The following is a 23,060-nucleotide window of genomic DNA, read 5'->3' as shown; positions in this document are numbered from 1 at the left end:
ATATTTTGCGTTGAATTTAGCGTAGATCTTACATATTTTAAACGCATTCAACGCCAATCTTTCATATTTCGCGTTGAATTTAGCGTAGATCTTACATAATTTGCGTTGATTTTAGCGTAGATCGTACAGATTTTGCGTTGAATTTAGCGTAGATCTTACGTAAATTCAATGCATTCAACGCCAATATTGCACATTTTGCGTTGAATTCAGCGTAGGTTTTTTTATATTTAGCGCTGAATTTAGTATAGATCTTACATATTTTGGGTTGCATTTAGCGTTGATACTACATTATATTGCTTTTTGATTTTTGTGGGGGCAGAAGAAGTGAGGGTACGTCTGGAGGGGTTGCAGTCTAGGGGAGTACGTGCGGGGGGGGGGGGGGGGTACGAGGGGTTTGAGGTGGGGGGGGGTTACGAGGCGGGGGGATAAGTTTGGTGATGGGGGGATGGGTTACGTGAGGTGGGGAGTGTTGGGTTTTGTGTATGGGGGGACGTAAGGTTGGGTTACGTGTGGGGGGTACCTGGGTTGGAGGGGGCGACTTTTTTGCGACTTTTTTAAAAAATCAGAAACCAGTTACTTGCATGAAAAACTGGAAAGAGTTGAAAAACAGAAAATTAGGGCAAATATTGAACAAAAATTGAATAAGATCTAAGCTGAATTCAACGCAAAATTATGTAAGTTCTACGCTTAGAAACACCAAAATTATGTGAAACGTTATGTTACCGTCCGATTTGTAAAGAGTGCGGATCCTAAGAAAAGTAGGGTTTCGGTGGAACAGTGGTCGAAGAGGAGACAAGTACGCAGCAGGTCAGCGGTTGGAGCCCCATACCCAGAGTTTTCCGCATTGACTTTTTTTGCAAAATCAACCCTAAATTCAACGCTAAATATGTAAGATCAACGCTAAATTCAACTCAAAATATCTAAGATCTACGCTAAATGCAACGCAAGATATGTAAGATCTACGCTATACGCAACGCAAAATATGTAAGATCTACGCTAAATTCAACGCAAAATATGTATGACCTACGCTAAATTCAACGGAAAAAATAAAAGATATACGCTAAATTCAACGCAAAATTATGTTAGAAAATTGCTGTGAATTTTCCGAATTGTCAACGCTAGTTACTGCTGATCTTACTTAAATTTGACAAAATTTTTCGGCCCGGTTTTTTAAGCAAAGTGACGTTAACTAATTGTTTGCCTCCGAAAATGCATTAGAGCGTTTCTTAAAGCCGACGTAACAAAATCAGTATATCTGGTCCGATTAACTCCCGTAATGTTCCATAAACACGCTGAACATTTATGTACTGCACATGACATCAGCTTCAGACAAATTATAAGAATGGCAATAACAAAAAATAAATAGAAAGATTAAGCAAAATCAAACATTCACAATAAAACTGATAAGCGCCACTCAGAAATAAAGAATGGTCACTTTATTGAAAAGCCCCAGTAACTATTGAAAAATTTCCCTCAAATTTAGCCAAAAATAAACCACTCGTTTGAACGAAAGACTACTTAAACATAGCACTCCATAACCTTGTACCGAAATTATCTCCTTAAACACCGACTTGGCAAATATTTTTTGACGAAGTAACCCACCGAGATATTTTGCGCATTCCAAAGCAAGGATGTTTAGTTGGTGTTGTCTTCATAGTGTTGACGATCTAATTGAACAAGCAAACTGTAAGTACTCCTCGATTGCACAAAATCAATGGAGTTGACTACAACTGATTTCTATTCCGCAGGGTTCAGAAATCCATCTTTTTTTTCTGTCTCTCCATTATCTAACTGACGTCAACAATTGAAAATTCAAAGATGTTTGGAAAGATAAACTTCTACTAATTACAATTTCCTGATCAATATGGATCTGAGCACTTTTAATATCAAAAAAATGAAAAAAAATTCAAACTTGCGGAACATGACAGAACTTGGTGTATATGCATTTTGTTGATGTCGTGGTTGATAAAAGCGGTCAAAAGAATTCAATATGTTAAATTCAAATTAAAATTGGAACAGAAAATATACAAATATTAGTTCGTATTTATAGTAGTTATCTATGAAACAATATACAGAGAACATTTAGATTAGCTAAAAATATTTTACTTGATTGTCATGTGAATAGATCTTAGTTCCGAATCCCGGAGATGATTTTCTATTTTCATCAATATTTCATTAGAATCATATATGACCTAGGTACAATCCAGTTCATTAGTTGGAGGTTGTTAGATGTTACAATCAGGCTTCTGTTGGTGGGAGAATTTACTTCTGACATATGATTGATAGTTCAATAAGATAATGATAGCGCCAAAAAAATAGAATTGAATTTAGTTTTGCAGCCATTGCTTATCGACATAGCAACAAAAATCGTCAGCTAAGCTCTTCTTTTGTTCTTGGAAACTTTAATGAAGAAAATTTCTAATTTCGTCGATGTTTCTTTAAAACCATCACATCCTCCCTCCTTTCTTAATTAAATTTGTGTTTATAGGTTCTCCAAATCTGTCAGGTTGTTTTATGTTTCTTGTTGATGTTAGTGAAGGCTCTGGTGTTTCGGGGTGTTGGTGCTCTGCAGCTGATGTGGCTGCAGAAGCTTCATCCTGATGTGAAGGTCCCACATCTGTGTTCTGAGGTTGTGGTTCTTATAGATATGGTCTCCTCCACTGCTGGTTCGGTTTTCAAATTGCCCTCTTCTAGTTTCGCAACGTGGTTGTCGCTCACTAGAATAGTCCTTGTCAATTTTTGGGCTCTATGAAAGATGTGTTTCAGCCCTTCCTTATGAGGAAGGCAGCAGGAAATGTCTTTGTCTTTTCATTGGCCTTGAGTAGAACGGGTTCGCACAAGTCGAAATCTGCTATTGCTAGTAGTCTCACTCTGCGTCCCAACAGGAGTTCAACTGGAGTTTCGCTCCTCGTCTTTGAAGTGTTGCGATGTGTCATCAGTGCCCTTTGCAGGAATACTACAAAAGACACATTAAGATTGGGACTCCATTCTTGAAATGCCCACTTCACTGTCTGAACTGCTCTTCAGCTAGTCCATTAGCTCTTGGATAATAGAAGGGTGATTCCATTTCTTTAATTCCCAGTGATTCACTCCACTGTTTAAAGTCACCACTTAAAAATTCTTGACCATTGTCAGATAATAAAGTTTTGGGTATTCTGAATCTTGCAAAGATTTGACTAAGATATACTTCAATTGATTCTGATGTCCTTTTTCCTGCGGGGAAAGCTTCTATCTAGCTAGAACCCCCGTCAACAATTACTAAGATATTGCCTTGGTCCTTAGCCTAACCCCAGTCCATGTGGAGACGATCCATAATGTCGGCTTCTGGCCAGGCAGAGATTGTTTTTCCCAGGCTAGGCCTTTTCATTTCACAATTCTTACATTTACAAAACGTATTGGGTGATGTTGAACGTCTTGGGCAATGCCAAGCCACCATGCTATCATTCAGACTGTTGCCTCAGTTGCATTCTTCCCAGGATGTGTCTCTTGTGCTTTTGCCAAAGCCAAGTGTCGTAGTTTGGGTTGAAAGAAATGTACACCAACTCTGAAGATGATTCTGTTCTGTATGGTCAGTGCACCTTTGTGTTGTTCGAATCCTTTTTCCGCTGCAGAACATTGTTTTCAATTGCCGCTTTTGATTCATTTCATTATGTCCTGGAAGAGTCTGTTTGTTCCAAGTTCAGTTTTGATTTCTCCTTGGGTCACCAAATCACTCTGAGCGAAGTAGATGTTATTGACTGCGAAGCACACTCGATCGTTGTCGGATTCGTTTTCGTCAAAATCCAATCTCCTCAATGCATCTGCATGGGGTATTTGCTCTCCTGGTGTGTACTTCAACTCGTAATCGAAGCCCAATAGAGCTATTACCCATCTTGTAATTCTAGCTGATGCTGTCTTCGGGATCTATTCGTCTGGTGCAAAGAGATAATTGAGTGCTTTGTGGTCTATAGGGTAAATCATCATTCAAGAAGGATTTGCTTCAAGCCTTTGACCACAAACACAATTGCCAGTGATTCCTGCTCTTTGTTTGAGTAGTCTTGCTCCACTGGAGTCAACTTTCTCGATACATATGTAACTGGATGTCCTTCTTGCGAAAGAACCCCGCCTCTGGCTTTTTCAGAGGCGTCAGAATTAACTGTTGCTTCCTTTTGTTAACTATATGGCTGTACAAACGGGTTAGCACATATTTCATTTTTTTATGTCTTCAAAGACTGTTTGTTGCATTTTCCCCATAAGAAATTGCTATTTCTCATGCTATTTAAGGTTAGCATTTTTGTTTCAAAATGTGGAATCATTCATCCGTAAAAATTTGCTAGCCCAACAAACGATTCGAGTTGTTTGTTGTTAGTTGGCGCTTTTGCATTTTTTTTTAGTCCTTTGACATTTTTGGAATCTGGTGCTCTTTCTTTCTTTGAAATGAAGTATCCCAAAAAACTAACGCTATCAACTGGTTTTGAGTTAGGATTTTCTTTTCTCATTAATAGTTAAAATTTTTCTCACATATTCGACTCTTGACTGCAAGCATCCTCTTGTCGAACTGCTCCTTGGTAAATTCCATAGACCAACACATCGTCTTGAAAGATCACAACACCTTTGATTCTTTTGAGTGTTAATTCGATGCAATTCTGGAAGGTTGAAGAAGAGTTTTTCAATCCCTGAGGTAGTCGGTACATCTTGAACAGTCCCTGAGATGTGTTGATTGTGCATATACCTTTTGCCTCTTCGTCAAGTTCAATTTTATAGTAGACATTTGAGATGTCATTTTTGCCAAAGTATGAGGCCCCAGGTCGTGGAAGATCGTCTCCATGTCTGGTTTTGGGTAGTCCTCATCCATCACCTTGCCATTGATATACACTTTCAAGTCCACACAAAGTCTAAGTTCTCCACTCTTCTTTCTCTGCTACACCACTGGAGAAGCCTTAATGACTCCTCCTGGCTGTACCAGAACAAGGATGCCCTGTCTGACCATCTGTTCCAACTTCTCGGTGATCTTGTCTTGAAGAGGAAGACGTTTTTTCTGGCTTTGCAGAACATTGGCTGTTATCTTGGTATCAGCTTCACATCATGAGCTTTGTAACCCTTTAAAGCAGGTAGGTGCTCAATTGCGATGATGATCACACTGTGCTTGGGTAGAAGGTCTCTACCAAGTAGTTCAATTTCTTAATCAGACTGCACAACAGCTAGTTGTTTTTGTGCGAGCCTGCTTCCGTTCCATTCAACGTCACAAGTAAATAATCCAAGAAGCCTTAATTGAGGACCATCATAAGCTTCGAGATGTGTTATATTACCATCCAACTGAGGTTTACAGTACCATCAGTGTTGATTTTGTCCTCTTTCTTCTCTGCTCGACATTTCGCCACAAAAGACAAAACCCACACAGTTGCTGATTCTGCATTCTGTAGATCCAAAGTTTGTCTGTCAGTAGCTGGTCTGGACACCATTGTCGTGGTCGATAACACTGGTGAAAAGACTTCAATAGGGCCAATTTTCATTTAAAATTCAACATATTCAGTTCTTTTGACCCGTGTTATCGACCACGACAGATGACAAACTTGGAATGTACCTATTGATGAGAAATCACCGACAGCGGTTAAAGCTCTATAATAACTCTGTAATAGAAAAACAAAATACTGCTTCAAAAATCAACAAAATAGCTAAAATTTGTTCAAAAAAATTATTGATTCTATCTGACTTTATTTGCGTGTATCATTGTTTTCAACTTATCATAAAACGCATATACCCACTCGACACAATCCAAAGAGTCCTGAAACATAAATTCAAAGGCGCAGTTCTAATTTAAGACTGAATGTAAATACAATATTGCGTGCAGAACGGATTCTTATCCAGAGTTCAGACTTGCTGTGGATTGCAGTTTTAGTTTAGTAAAAATTAACGCAATTTTTTCACATCTTTCCATTTCCTGAAACGGGCGCCCTAATTAATAAAATACCCAAACGTTTTTTTCTATTTTCAGCCAATAATTTGCCTTTGTCACTAATGTCAAACACCAGGAAATTTATCAAACAGTTTTCAAAAACACAGATTTGCACTTTCGTTGAGATGCCTCAAGCAAAAATGAGTAACCTCTCAGATATTTGAACAACGAAAAGTCAAACCGAGAAATCTTTTTTCGATCACTATTTTTCATTTTAAAAAACTTGAATCATGAACCAACATTCACCCCTTTTAGGTGCCTAGACCAAAAAAACGAATAAAAGCTTTTTCTAGCATTTTTTGTTGAGGTACATCAATATCAATTCCTCATTTTAAATGCAACAGCCGAATTACCCGATTTCTATGAGCCTAAGAAGCGATCTTTCCTTCAAATTCTGGGAAATCTCATCAAGAAGAATAATAGTTTTGCCAGACAACACAGGACAACTTTTGGCAGACATCATTCATCCAACACTAACTCCCCGCCTATCTGAGGTCTGCTATCTATTAAAAAAATTTTGTTTTAATCTTCTATCCACTGCAGAAGGTTAGTTTTGAAACATCTGAAGTAGTGGATAAAACAGTGATTCCAGCCACCAGCCAATTTGGTCCATTTCTCCACACGCTAACGGCATTTGTCGAAATTAACCAAAATGTACTGGTAACTGGAATCCCTGTTTTATCCACCACTCCATTTTCACTATATGTTTGTATCATATATAAAAAAATAAAAGAAATTGATCCCATAATTATGAAAATAACTTTATCAAACATAAAAAAATCATCTTGACTCTAATCTTCTATGTTAAATTTTTCGACATATTCTTCGAATCTATCTTTGGTATGTTTATATCTATATCTATGCAGATAAATACATAATCTACACATAAATTTTTAAATCTAAATCCGTTGATATGTTGATTTACATTACACGTAATACAAGTTATACATAGATTAGGATCATTATAATGTATATTCGTATGATTAATATAATGTCTAATCTTAAAGTAACCTTTACAGATATAACACTCAAATAAACTATCTAAACATTTATCGCAACACCTTCTCTTTAGATTTATCTTTACAACTATCACATTTTACTGATTTAGACATTTTTAATTTGTATAGTTTAAAAAACAAATTTTTGTCCTTCAAATATAAAGTTGTCTCAAGTAGAAAGCGTAAACTTTTGATATATTTGTGATTTGGCCTTTGAAACAAGAAAACAATTTATCAAACACAATTTAAGTGATGAACACTTAAACAGAGCGAGAAAGGAGTTTGAGAATGAGGTGGAAGACGAAACTAGGGAAAGGGTGTATGATGTGGAAGAAGATGATTACATCCTCAAGCCTAAAAATATTACTAAAGATAACACTAAAGATATTATTAAATCTAAACCTACTACTAATACTAAAGCCGAAGCTAAAGAAATTGTAAGAATGTAAAGAATGTAAAAATGTCATGACGAATTTGGAAACAAAATTGCTCTAACTACTCACTCATATAGTCATAATCGCAAGTGTCTAGAAAACACAGAATACTTTGATATGAACTCCAGTCAGAACATGAGAGAATTTCATATTACTGATAAAGGTGGGAATTGCATTAAAGATATAGATGAAGCCATTAATAACTCTTTTGGGAGAAATTAAAAACTGTTACCAGTTTAGAAAAGTCAAGAGTTTTAAACATAAGATCACTGCTGAGTGTGTGTACAAGAAGAGAAACAAAGAATAAGTTAAAACTACTAACATATTTTTCAACAACTGACTGTATCATTAATAATGCAATATAAAAACGTGATGACTTCAGACAATGGTTAGATTTTGAAAAGGAAATATATGAGGGCTATGGCTATGACGTTGAGATTCTTAGATTAAGAAGTATTCAGATAAATATTGAACCGACCAAAGCATCGATTGGTAGTTATATAGATTTACCCCCGATCTCAAAAACTCTAAATAAATATTAAATATACGTAATTACAAATATGACTGTCTACAACTAACTATTACACCCTGGTTGGCTACACCCTGCTATTGACCATGCAACACGTGAGAGTAAATATTTAAATGATCTAATTGAAGCACGACATCAAAATGGAGATGATTTTACTTATAAAATAGGAATACAGAAATTGTACAATATTAATTTTTTTTATACACACCTTGTGGTGAGGGCAAAGTAGAATTGTTTAAACTGGTGGATGATTTTGATAAAGATAGAAAAAATGTCAGAAATTAGTTTGGGAAAATGCTGGAGTAGAACATTGTGCTCTAATTAAAAACATAGAAACCTTGTTACATCGACCAAATAAAATGAATCATAAATTTTATTACTGTGATAGATGTAAAATGTTGTGTTGTCCATGTCACAATTAAGACGCATAAATAAGTTATAGCTGAACAAATACCAATAAGTGTGGGTTACATATGGCAAAGTAATTTCAAACACTACGGTCTTGATTGTACCAAAGGATTTGCTAGCGCTCTATTAGAAATAGAAACAGAGTAATTTCAAGCGTAACAAACAAATGATACTTAATAAAGAAGATAAATAATATCATAATGCTACAAACACTTGTCATATATGTGATAAAACATGTATTAATAAAGTAAGAGATCACTGTCAAGAAACTGGTAAATATAGAGGACCAGAATGTAAAATGTGTAATCTGAGGTACAAACAACAAAACTTTATTCTTGTAATTTTCTACAATTGCTTTGGCCATGATTGCAATCTACTATATAGTGAACTCTTTAAGCAGAATAACGATAAAAGCAAAGTAGATAACATAACACTAGCTGCTGGTAACTCTAAGATGTTTAGTATTGGTTGTCTTAAATTTTTAGATAGTTATAACTTCTTAAATATGCCTCTAGGTCAAATGGCAAAGATATATCCTTGTAAAACTGAAACATTATATCCATATGAACACTTTCGTTTAGATGACTACAACAGTTTCAAAGGCAATCTAAATATAGAAGACTTCAAATCCTCTCTCTCTCTCTATTAAATTACCAACACAAGAAGAATTCGATATCTTTAATAAAGACAACAGTCATAAAACTTTTAAGGATCTAACTATAGAGTATTTACAGAATGATGTGGAAATATTAGACTACTGCATGAATGAAAATGTTAAAATTAGTATGAAGGAAATTGTTCTCAATCTCGTGCACTCTGTAAGTCTCCCAGGTTATAGTTTTGATTGTTGGTTACTGTTATGTGGTGTTACATTAGATTCGTTACAAGACAAACAATTGCTAGATGATTTTGTTGCAGCAAAGAGAGGTCGTATATGTGGTATAATGGGTGATAGATTTGTTAACCGGGGAACCCGATTGGTTAACATTAGTGAAAGTAACAAGACGCTTTGGAAATTAGATGCAAACAACCTATACGGCTGTGCAATGATGCAAAAGTTACCCTATAAGGATTTCGAGTACCAGGGGACCTGCGTCGCAGATTCTGACACATCTCTATGGGGATATCATGCTTCGTCATATATTAAAAATTCCAGATGATAGGGATCATGGTTAATATATAGTTTGTGATATTAATTATACTAAAAGTTGTAAAGATAGAACAGAGCAACCAGCATTAATGCCCAATAATAGAAAGATAAATGATAATGAGATAGGCAATAGAGAAAGAGAGAAAGGAGAGAAAGGTAGAGCGAGAACAGAGAAATTAATCTTAGATCAAAACAACAAAACAGAATTTATGGTACATTATAGGATGTTGAAGTTCTTTGTTAAGATGGTGTAAAAGTAACTAAATATCACAGAGTAATTAAATTTAAACAAGATTACCTACGTGGAGACTATATTCAAAACAATACTAATGACAAAGCAACAGCTAAAACTGAAGCTGAAAACGATGTAAGGAAATTAATGAACAACTCACTATATGGAAGAATGTGCATGAATCCTCTACACTTCCTTCAAAGTAAGTTCTTACACGATGAAGAACAGATAATGAAAAGTATAAGAAAACAAACATTTCAGCAAATCACTAGATATAGGGATTATAGCCAAATCGAAAATACAAAGAAAAATAAATAAAAAATGATTCTCCAGTATATGTAACTGTTACTATAATAGAATTAAGTACATTACACATGTATGAGGTATTATATAATATTCTTCAACCATCTTTCAAAGATTTACGACTCCATTATGTGGATACCGATAGTTTCGTATTAAGTTTAACTGAAGGTAAAGTGGACAATGAAAATATGGACTTAAGTCATCTCAAACCACCAATGAAAACTAATAATAAAGTTCCAGGTAAATTCAAACTTGATTTGGGGAGTAGAGTAAAAGAAGAGTTTATAGCCCTGTCACTAAAGACATATAGCTTTGCAGATTACCCAAATAAAACTAAAGAGAAAGGAATAAAGAATTGTAACAATGCTAAACATGAAGAGTATTATAATGCAATAATGTATAACACACAGATAACTCTAGATGAATGTAGAATACAAAAATTGGGTGATAAGATGACAACAACATAAACAAGTAAGATTAGTCTAAACAAATTTGATGATAAAAGATTTAATGTAAATAATAATAAAAGCTATCCCCATGATGAGAATCTGTATCTAATCAAAAGAGATTTAATAAATAAAAATTAGAAAGGGGATACCGTGCTTCGCCATACACCATTAGAAATAGACAAAGACCAATTGACTAATAAAATTCTAGAAATAACCATTAATGATGACAGAAAGTTATTTGAAGGTGCCATTAAACTATATGATGATCTGTGAACGAGCTCCACTCGTGGTGTACCTAACAGTTTCACTGATTACTGTTGGTTACTGTTATGTGGTGTTACATTAGATTCGTTACAAGACAAACAATTGCTAGATGATTTTGTTGCAGCCAAGAGAGGTCGTATATGTGGTATAATGGGTGATAGATTTGTTAACCGGGGAACCCGATTGGTTAAAATTAGTGAAAGTAACAAGACGCTTTGGAAATTAGATGCAAACAACCTATAAGGCTGTGCAATTATGCAAAAGTTACCCTGTAAAGATTTCGAGTACCAAGGGACCTGCGTCGCAGATTCTGACACATCTCTATGGGGATACCATGCTTCGTCATATATTAAAAACTCCAGATGATAGGGATCATGGTTAATATATAGTTTGTGATATTAATTATACTAAAAGTTGTAAAGATAGAACAGAGCAACCAGCGTTAATGCCCAATAATAGAAAGATAAATGATAATGAGTTAGGCAATAGAGAAAGAGAGAAAGGAGAGAAAGGTAGAGCGAGAACAGAGAAATTAATCTTAGATCAAAACAACAAAACAGAATTTATGGTACTTTATAGGATGTTGAAGTTCTTTGTTAAGATGGTGTAAAAGTAACTAAATAACACAGAGTAATTAAATTTAAACAAGATTACCTACGTAGAGACTATATTCAAAACAATACTAATGAAAAAGCAACAGCTAAAACTGAAGCTGAAAACGATGTAAGGAAATTAATGAACAACTCACTATATGGAAGAATGTGCATGAATCCTCTACACTTCCTTCAAACTAATTTCTTACACGATGAAGAACAGATAATGAAAAGTATAAGAAAACAAACATTTCAGCAAATAACTAGATATAGGGATTATAGCCAAATCGAAAATACAAAGAAAAATAAATAAAATATGATTCTCCAGTACATGTAGCTGTTACTATATTAGAATTAGTACATTACACATGTATGATGTATTATATATTATTCCTCAACCATCTCTCAAGGATTTACGACTCCATTAAATGGATACCGATAGTTTTGTATTAAGTTTAACTGAAGGTAAAGTGGACAATGAAAACATGGACTTAAGTCATCTCAAACCACCAATCAAAACTAATAATAAAGTTCCAGGTAAATTCAAACTTGATTTGGGGAGTAGAGTAAAGGAAGAGCTTATAGCCCTGTCACTAAAGACATAAAGCTTTAAAGATTACCCAAATAAAACTAAAGAGAAAGGAATAAAGAATTGTAACAATGCTAAACATGAAGAGTATTATAATGCAATAATGTATAACACTCAGATAACTCTAGATGAATGTAGAATACAAAAAGTGGGTGATAACATGACAACAACATAAACAAGTAAGATTAGTCTAAACACATTTGATGATAAAAGATTTTATGTAAATAATAAAAAAAGCTATCCCCATGATGAGAATCTATATCTATTCAAAAGAGATTCAATAAATAAAAATAAGAAAGGGGATACCATGCTTCGCCATACACCATTAGATATAGACAAAGACCAATTGACTAATAAAATTCTAGAACTAACCATAAATGATGACAGAAAGTTATTTGAAGGTGCCATTAAATTATATGATGTTCTGCGAACGAGCTCCAATCGTGGTGTACTTAGCAGTTTCACTGATTTAACTTAATTTTTATCTCAACAAATAAACAAAATGACTAATCTCGATAAACTTATGGAATTAAATAAACTACAAAACTAAACCGAAAGAATACATTAGAAGATAAATTAAAATAACAAGAATATTATGGTGAAATAAAAGAGTTATTTGATCCTATAATCCAAACTTTAAATGCTAATAGTGAAACGAGGCTAGCCCATAATAAACAGAATCTAGCATTGGGTGAACAAATATTAAGAGCAATAGAATGGCAAAATCAACAGTTAAATAGACAAATGAGGGCAATCACTGAAGTTGGTTCCCAGATCGATGAAAACGCTTCGCGGATCGGCAACTCATTAATGATGTCTAATGAAGCATTAACGAAGTTCAAGAAGCTGTAGAGAGCTTCAGATAAACCAAGAGTTATAATTGATAAAGACGCGAGTCAAGTTATTTTTTTAATGACAGAACAATCTAACCCTCAAATTAACTTTTCTAGTTAATACATTGATAGTTATTGATTATATATATATATATATATATATATATATAAATATGAATTTTCATTTTGTCTTATTAACTTTCTTACTAATGAAGATGTATTATATGGTGATGATATGGAGGAAGATTAAACAATAATAAAAACATTTTTATTTGATATTGGATTTGATATAGAAAAAGTGATATGAGAAGCAGTAGATATAAAACAATAAAACGTATACTGGGGCTAAAAGATGATTATATTTGGTAGGGTTTTAAATAGCATTGACATTAACCCAAATAACCAACGAAGATATCATGTAAACAATTTAATAGAAAGATAAGAATTACTTATACTAGAAACAAAAGGTAGGCATGATAGAATATACGATGAAATGTTAAATATATGTAAACAACTATTATCAATGAAAATTATTTATTAAGAACAACTAGACAATTTTGTTTTTAATTATGGTAACTGAGGAAAGCTATGACTTTGTCCATAATGAAATAACAAGGCACAATTAAAATTAAACAACAACTACTAGCTATAGAAGTATTCAGTCCTCAATTAACAAAGTTTAGAAGAGAAACAATAATACCATTATATAAATATGAAACATGGTCAGCTGATTTAATTGATAACTCTTCTCTAAGTAAACACAATAATAATTATAAGTTTAATTTAACTGTTATAGATATTTTCACATAATATGCATGGGCTATTCCATTGAAGAATGAATCTGGTTTATCTATAACTAATGGTTTTAAAACAATCTTATCAGAAGAAAGAAAACCAGAAACGTTTTGGGTAGATAGAGGTAGTGAGATTTACAATAAAACACTTAAATCTTTTTTAAAAGAATATGAAACCCAACTATATTCTCTTTTTATTTACTTAAAGGCTGTTTCTATGGAGAGATTTAATAAAACATTATTACAAATAATTATTAAACCAATGTTCATCAATGGTAATAGTAATTGGGTAAATATATAAAATGATGCAGTAAAGACAAATAACAATAACATGCATTCAACAATTAATATGACACCGGTTGATGCTTCTAATAATCCTGATAAAGTTAGAAACTCATTTAATATTAAGAATACTAAACCTAAACTTAAAATTGGTGATTATGTTAGAAAAGCAGACTAACGTAATTTTTTTTCAAAAAGTTACGCTTCTAATTGGAATAGAGAATAGTCTAAAGTTAATGAGGTTTTAGAAACATAACCACCAACATATACGATAGAAGATATTAAAGGAGAGATAATAGAAGATAAATATTATGGAAGGAACCTTGAAACCCGAGTTTGATTTTGAATCGAATAATAAAGTTTTAGAATCACTTGGAATCAACATAGTTGCTGCTAAGCAGATAGACCTATGGTCAGCTACGAAGTAGATCAACCTAGTTGGTGCGCAGCAGATAGACCTATGGTCAGCTACGAAGTAGATCAACATAATTGCTGCGCAGCAGGTAGACCTATGATTAGCTACGAAGAAGATCAACATAGTTGCTGCGTAGCAGATCAGGGAACCTGCTTCGCAGATCTTTCTCAATATAAATAATGTCAAGAAATAGGTTTTACCAAGCCAAAAAACAAACAACAACAACAAAAATCAGTTCACTTAACCATCTTACAACTACTAAAGCCCATCAATTATTCTTAGATGATAATGATAATATTGATATGAGAAAAAAATGTATAATTAAAAATTTACATCCACCCATTGATTTGAAAGATGCTGTTAAAAAATATTGTGATCAGCACACTGCGACTTGTCGTGATAACTGATTATCATCTAATAAAAGGACGGACATTTTAGGCAAAAAGATAACTGAGTTAAGAAAGGTGAATTGAAGAAGTTACAACTGATCAACTAAATGCAAACATTTTCCGACTACCATCATCTACAACCAATGGTGGCTCTGTATGGGTTGATGATCAGACAGTTTAACTGGTTTCTCTTAACTCAGAAAACTTAACCACCTTAGCCAATAAGATAACTGAAATTGAAACTAATATTGTTCGATTTGATAATAAAGGTATTAGAAGTTATTATGATTTGAAACTAATAACTATAATAAGTTAGGTAGATATAAACTTATATTAACGTAGCTGAGATAACAGCAATAGTATTATCATCAATAGCAACAACTGCAGCATCAACATCAGTTGCATTAACAGGTATAGGATTACCTTATTCTATACCAACAGCTTTTGCTACAGCAACTGTTTGTGGTTCATTTTCAAAATTAATTAATACTAAAAGAAGAAATAAAGTTATAAAATTTGCACAAATGTATATTTTAAGTAAGCAGTTTAGAGACAAGTTTAATAAACTATACACTAAATCAATGAATGATAATAAAAATAGATAATGATGAATATAATAAATTAGTCAAGGTATATGAAGAATACAAGAAGAACAAGAAAAGATGTTAAGTGTTTTTTTAAACTGAAGTTATTAGTGTTTAGTTATAATAATATATTTAGGTATAAAATATTGGTATTAATATCTACCATTAGAAGTACATCTATATCTAGTATTAGAGGTAGATCTATATCTAGTATTAGATGTGGATCTATATCTAGAACATGAATTAAACTATCTTTTCTGAGTACCTAAATATAAACCTCTTCCTTTTTTTACTACTCTTATGCCTTCACCAGTAGTTGCAAATTTAAATAAATCTAGTGTGGCAGCTAAAGCAGCTCTTGGGATTCTACTTGCAGCCGCACTTCCTATTTTACTTGCTATTTCTAATGCTCTTACTGGATTATTAGCAGCTTTCTTTCCAAAGTTAACTGTTGCTTTACCAACACTCTTAAAGAAATCTTTCAATCCCTCCGCTTTTATTGTTGCATCACTGACAGTCATTGACTTATTTCTCTTACGCTTAAAAAAATTACATTTTAATATCTTTAGTATTTTTTGAAGTAAAAAAACCCCTTATGTTATAAGTATCACTATTATGTCTACCACCAACACAATATGAATTAGTTTTAAACTTATTAAAGTTACTCATATTTATATTTAAAGAAATAATGGAAGTTAAAAAGTATAATCCCTCTGTTATAAAGCCACTCGCTAAGATTATGACTAAGCCTAAGCCTAAGACTACGCTTGAAGCTATAGTCTTGTCTCTAGAGAATAAAAAATTAGCTATTATTCATGCTAAAGGTCTTGTTAAGACTAGTACTAAATAGTTTGACTGAGATAATGTCTGTAACATTGACTATAACTATAAATACGAGATTATATTAAGCATCTTATTACCATCACTACTAACACCTATAACTTTCTAGTTAATACTAGAGCAAGACATATAACATCTGCAACTGCAGCATTAAATTTAAAAATATGTTGTACTGATTGTAGACCTATATGATCATTTTGATATCTAGTATCAAATAAATTTATTCTATAACTACTTTTCATTGTTCTATGGTTTATATATGGTTTAATATTGTGAGGTAATCCATTATAATCTTTATTAAAATTAACAATCTCTTTAAAAGCTTCATTATAATTAGTAGTACCATAATTAATATTCATTCTATCCTCGAGATAAAACTCACTATCAATCTGACAATAACATTCGGTAACATTCATTATACCAAAATGATTGCATCATTAGTTTGTTCATTAACATTAATATTTTGAAAACCAATTATTATATATTGTGGTCTTTCCATACCACTTTCAATACCAAGATCAAACAAGAAGTTAGTAACTTTTGGTACAATCTTATAAAATGTCTTTCTTTCATAATAACTAAAATTAACATTATTCTTTTTTTTAATCATTTCTGTAGAATAATTTTATTATAATTACTAGCATCAATACTAAGCACACACCATGATATATCTCTAATATCAATATTACCATCATTAGCAACTGCACCAGGATTAGAATTAACTCTAAATAGAGCTCTATCATTGTTATTTTTTTGTAATATTAGTTTAAATCCAGAACCATATATAATCTTTTCTAAATCATTCAAAAACCCAAATAGATCACTCATCTTAACCATCATCTGCACATGACCTCGTTCTGCAGCAATATGATCACCTTTAAGTTGACTATCCCTATTACCTTGATTTCCGACAAAACCACTCTTATATTCATCATCAGTACTGGTGAATAACTTATACATTAATAGATTAGGATGGCAATGATCTATATATTCAATAGTCCTACCACCACTAGTTTCAAGCTTAACTGAACTAAATATTGCCTTCATAACATAACTAACGAATCTGATATTAGCATCGTTAGCAAATACACCACCAGCATTCTCCGATACAACAAACTCTATCTCTCGATATGAATCACCCAAATTTGAATGATTCTCTTCTCTATTGAGAATGATAATAATATTAGTATTAACCGTATTCATAGTTGCTAGGTTATTAGGTTTATATTTTTTGAACTTACTCTTATGTATATCACTATTGTAACCATAAGTTGTATCAAAATCAAAATCCTTTTTTTTGGGTTAATATATATATATATATATATATATATATATATATATATATATAAGGGAACCTGCTTCACAGATCTAGATATTTACCTTAATGAAATGACTTACAACAAAATCATCTTATGGGAAATACAAAAGATAACTAAAGTGTTTACCAAAACTAAAGATGAACAGACTCTTAACTTTAGAATGAAGAGACCAACAGAAAAATTTCATTTCAATGAACCTATATTTAATACAACGAAATTAGGTTTAATTAGATTATCTGTTTATAATTCTTTTTTTTAATATAACTGAATGAAATAATAATTTTATATATGCTATTAGGAATAGTACTATACCACCTGGTGCATATTAGTTAGTTCATATAGCAGATATAATAAAACAAGAAACAAATAGTAGTATTTTAATACAGGCAGATAAAAAATACAATGAAATGCAAAATAGAAGTGTTACAAGATGTAATTAGCTTTGATGTAGATAACTCAGTAGGATTATTAATAGGATTTGATAGACAAATATATTCAACAGGTATGCATTTATCAACTAAGATTGTTGATATTATGAGTTTTTACTACTATTAACATCCACTGTAATATTATATCTAGTGTTAAAGAAAATGGTAATGATATAGACATACTATATACTTTTAATCTAATAGAACCACCAGGTTTCAAGATATACATTATACCAATTAATTTACTATATCTAAATGTAACAAAGGATAGAATAGAGTATATTGAATTTCATATTAAAGATGAGTAGGGAAGATCAGTTGATTTTAATGGTGATGTATTCAATTTTACTTTACATTTGATTTAATCATAAACTTGGTCATAGACTTAATCATACATATAATTAAACTATAAAACTCTGCAATGCCAGTTAATTCTTAGTTTACCATTAATATCTTTATTTTTAGATATATCAAAGAAAATGTAATTATAAGGCTGTTTCCATACTTTATTACATATACTAGAAAAATCAGTATAGCTAAGTTCAACATTATTAAAGTAATCTTTATATATAGATGTGAGGACCGTATCTCTTTGTTCAAATAAAATAAATAGATAACAAATCTCTCTAACATTCTGTCTATCTATTGTGAATAGATTTTGATTAAGATATATCATATTACAATTATTGTGTCTACCTCTACAAAAGTATTCTTTAATAACTGGTTTCTTGGCTCTGACATCATCAAATATCATGAGATTCTTTATATCTTTTGGTAGTTGATCAGGCGGGACTATTTTTTTATATCTTTAATAAACTCAATATCTCCATGCTTAATACCATCATATTGATCACCAGTATGACCAATGATATATAACTTGTCGAGGTGTATACTAGTCATAACTAGATTCTTTAATAAGATTGTCTTTCGACATTCACAAAGATCAGATATTATACATCTGAAGTTTTCTGGGAATATAGCATTGACAAATATATTATCATTATTTAGCCATGATTGCAGACTCCCATTAACATTAATAGAAAAATTGTTAGTATAACTACTATGGGTTATAGGTTTACCCCATAGTTGTTTTTCACCAAATAGATATATAAATTTATCTTAATCATTATCACTGTCATTGTTACTGTCATTGTCATTGTCATTATCAATGTTATTGCCATTGTCATTGACATTTTCATTTTCAATGACATTATCATTGGCATTTTCATTATCTTTAATATTGATATCGTCACAACCCAAACACAAATACTCATCATACATTCCTGGATATTTACATTGAATAATTAGAATATTCAGAGCACTCTTTATTCTAAATCCTCCGTCAATAAGATAGATCACATATAAACAATAGGCCCCGCAATAAGATTCATCATATTGTTGTGTTCTCTCATTACCCTCTAGATCAACAAATTTTTCTAGGAATAAAGGAGTTTCAACACCAATACTATCAAAGTAATGTGTTGGACTACTTTCTCTTCTTATAACTAAAACCCAATGTGTATCTATCAGTTGGATGAAGATTTATATTAATGTTGAAGTCGACTTTATCAATCATTTCTGGTTTTTCATCTCTCATTGTTATTTCTATTGGTATTAGACATATATCTTTACCTATATCTTCTATTTGATATTACACATAGATTTATTATCAATACCAAATTTATTATAGAATTCCTAAAAGGTTAGGATAAGCATTTTTAAATGATAAAAAATGGAGCCGGGTTGTGCAATTTCTATATTTATTGTCGTAATTATGTTATATTATACGATATACGATTCGATACCAATTAAATATGCGAAACTAGAGGAAAGCTTTGGCGGATTTATAAATAGAAATCTAGTTAGATTTTAATATGAAGTGTCACAATTACATAATTTTGTTTATGGTGGAACTAGTACAAAAAAACATATTTTATTAGACAACAATTGAATTTGTATCAGGAAGAAGACCAAGACCAAGATCAGAGGTGCATATGCCAACTATGTAAAGATGAAAGAGATTGGATAAATCCAGAATCTGGCAAGCCCTATACTAAATTTAATATGAGTAATATAAGTATGATCACATCAAAAAACATACCTAAATTCAAAGATAGTGTAATTGTTCTAGATTATATGAAAAAATTTAATGAAATATATAAATGTGAACAAAAGTTCCATGAAATATTTAATGAATCAAATAAAACTATTATAATGGTACAGATGGAATGTCTGATGAACTTCGTTGCGGTATGATAAAGTATAATAAGAAAGAGAAAACTTTTTTTATTATTGATAGAAATGGAACTATGATATATGACTCGAGAGTTGGTTTCCTAGACTTAAAAGCTCTTAGTTTAAAATATAAACTATAAAGTGATGAGATAAATAAAATCTATAGCATATATGAAACCACTAAGGATTAATGCCACAGGTAGAAGTACAATTAATACACATAATTATTAGTTCTATTTAAATAACCCTCTTACATCAAAACTTATTAAAATTCAGAATGATTATCTAATAAAAAAACAGTTAAAGCTAGTGGTTTAAAAATAGTATCAGCCGTGTGCGGGATTATAGCTACAAGTTTTATGATATATAATTATATGAGTCCTTATACAACAGTAAAAACTGCTGCACTTGTAGCAGCTGGTACTAGTAACATATTAAATAAAACAAATACATTATTAAGCCATGGTTATGGTGAGGAAGATAAGGAATATCAGTAAAACTGCTTGGGTAACCACGAGCAAAGCTCGTTCACAGATCAACAGAGTTTCCACTACGTGGATCAAGATAACCGCTTGAGAAAAAATGAGCCTTGTTACACTAGCCAAGGGTGGACTCCATTGACAGATGAATATATGAATAAAAAGACTGGTTCTTTAAACAAAAAGGGTAGAGATGATTAAATGATCTATATAAAAATAATAAAAAAATTTAGAGATGTAATTATAAATTTTGTTTGAGATGGAGCCGGATTGAGTAATGATCACATTATAGATAAAAGATTTAAATATAATACTCTTGATAAGTTAGGCGTGGAAAATTTAATTAAGTTTGTCCAGTCTAAAGATAATACTTTACTTAATTTTAATTGAAATTTTGGCCCATTATAAATAATGATCATAGAATTCTTAGAGTGTAATTATAAATGCCTTTTACTTTAGCTTTTCATTAATAAAAAATCATAAGGAGAAAATTAGTGAGAGTTCATGTGGAGATGAATCATTGAGTGGAATTTGCATGAGCGGAGCTGCTTCGCAGATTAGTGGAACTACTCCAAAATGTTCTAGTTCTGGGTTTGAGTCTAGTTCTTTTTCCAATTCTAATTCTATTTCCGATTCTAGTTGTTTCCAATTCTAGTTCTATTTCCAATACTAGTTCTAATTCTATTTCTAATTCGAATTCTAGTTCTAATTCTTATTCTAATTCTAATTTCAATTCCAATTCTAGTTCTAGTTCTAGCTCTAATTCTAATTCTAATTCTAGTTGTACTTCTAGTTCTAGCCCCTCATATGGTTCTACTATAGCCAAAATAAACTATGATATAACAATTAAAATTTTGTAATGAATGTAAGGTTATAAAACAAACAACATCTCTTGATAAAAAAAGAAATTAATATGTACAGAATGTAATTCAATTAAGGTTAGGTGTGAATATTGTTCTTCTATTATTAGTTTTAGTGGGTTAAAAGGTCATATGGAAAGATTTCATAAAGAAATTGTTTCACCTAGAGGTGTTCATTCTGTCAATGAAGTAAAACCTGTTAGTAAAACTATGAAGTCTAACTTCTTAGAAAATAAATCTAATTCTACTTTTGAATCTAATTCTGCTTTATCTTCAATAGATAAGTGTAGCTTCTTCGAATATAAATCTAATTCAATAGATATGTCTAAGTTCTTAGAAGATCAGAGAACCTGCTTCGCAGATAACCCCGATGAACCCAAGTATTATACATATTATCTTATAGTTTCCGAATTAATAGCCAAAGCTACAGATAGAGATAAATTATTAGAAGAATAGATTAGTAAGGCTAATTGCTAAATTATTGGCCGAATTTATTTCCATATTATTAGCAAAGTTATTAGTCGAGGACTGTTCCTTGAGAAACTCCGTGATTAATTGTTGTCCAGCCTGACTAAATGACTACGTGTTTAACGCATTGATTTCTGTTTGATGGAAGTGATTTCAGCATTGCTTTAGATCACGTTTCAAACCCATACGTTGCAATTTTTTCAAAAAAAATTCGTGAGAAAATGAGTTGAACGCTTTCACTGAATCTAAAAAAACACCAATTAAAGTTCCATTTTGTTCTACAAGATGGTTTATAGTTTCCGTTAATGAATTGACAGTTTCATTCTACGATTTATTTTTAAGAAAACGTAATTGATTTTTAATTATTTTATTATGCTCTTCAAGATGTTCTATCATTTGTTGGAGTAGAAGCCTTTTTTTCTAATATTTTAGCAAAAGTTGATGTCACTGAAGTTGGTCTGTAATTCATTGATTCAATTGAACCACTCTTTTTGTAAAATGGAGTTACATATGTTTTTACGGACATCTGGAAAAACTTTGTTCGAAATACAATTGTTAATTGCAAACTGTAAATGTGTTTCAATAGACATTTTACTACGTTTGAATGACCATGCTGGGCGGAATCCAGGAACCGATGCTTTGTTCTGTGGTAGTTTGTCAATTACATCATCCAATTTTTTTTCCGTTATAAACTTGAATGAAAAATATTTTTTCTCAAACACAAAATTTGGAATTCAGTTTTTTTTCTTTTACCCCTTCGTTTACACCTAACCTGGAAAAACAATTATTTCGTGTTAGCCACCTGTATTTAACCCCTTAAAACGATAATATTATTCCGAATTTGAGAAATGTTGTTATGTTTTACCACTTGTTTGTTTTTTGTTCTTATAGGTTTCCCTTGCTGTTTTAAATCAGGAAGTCTCTCGAAAATTTTCTTTGTATACTCATTACTTGTTTCTCCTATTTGTCGATTAGTGGCGTTTCTGGTTATTTTTTCAGTGTATTGTAAGCGGAAAGATCTACAATGTCCTTTCAAATAATTAAGTGTCGATGTTTTTCTTTACTAAGTTTCAGTAGTTATTCAGATATCCATTTTTTTGGACTCTCCAGTTTTTATAGGAGCTAATTTATTCAACACATTTTCAAACAAATGCGACAACCTTTGAAATGTGGAATTTGCATCTCTTTGATGATACATTGCTCTCCAAGTTTGTTGAGCCAAATCCCTAATTCAGTAGAGCTCTTGAAAA

Source organism: Convolutriloba macropyga, chromosome 8 (genome assembly GCF_964194025.1).
Source record: "Convolutriloba macropyga chromosome 8, txConMacr16.3, whole genome shotgun sequence".
In the NCBI taxonomy this organism is placed as follows: domain Eukaryota; kingdom Metazoa; phylum Xenacoelomorpha; order Acoela; family Convolutidae; genus Convolutriloba; species Convolutriloba macropyga.
This window is presented reverse-complemented; position numbering follows the sequence as displayed.